We start from the raw sequence: 474 nt of genomic DNA on the forward strand, positions 1-474 counted from the left end.
CTGGCTGGGGGCCCAGCCTGTCCCCCCTGCTGCCTTACACCCCCACACATTTTGGGGTCGAGCCTCCTTTCCCACCCTCACCATCATATTGGGTAGTATATGATGTGTCTCCACATTCTGGAGAGCCATGGCTGGAAGCTGGTGGGTGATGTGGGGAGGGTCCTGCCATGCCCTTGGAGGGTCTTTGGTTCCTGTCTCCCCACCTGCTGTGGTTCATCCCACTCCCCCCTGCTGGGAGCCCCTCACTGTGCCCCTCTCAGCTGTTGTGTGCCTAATCCTGCCCGGCTGGAGGGGGCAGCAGCTGGGGCACAGGAGGGACCCCCTTGTCCATTGTGCCTTACTGGTGGGTCCCAGCACTTGGGGTCCTGCCCCTGCTCGAGCCCACTGAGCCCCCACCCATCCAAAATGCCTGTGAGGGAGTAGAGGCTCCCCCTTTCTCACCTCCTACACATGGGGAGGGAGAGACTTGGGGGG

This window comes from Acanthisitta chloris, unplaced genomic scaffold (assembly GCF_000695815.1).
Source record: "Acanthisitta chloris isolate BGI_N310 unplaced genomic scaffold, ASM69581v1 scaffold25471, whole genome shotgun sequence".
Lineage (NCBI taxonomy): Eukaryota > Metazoa > Chordata > Aves > Passeriformes > Acanthisittidae > Acanthisitta > Acanthisitta chloris.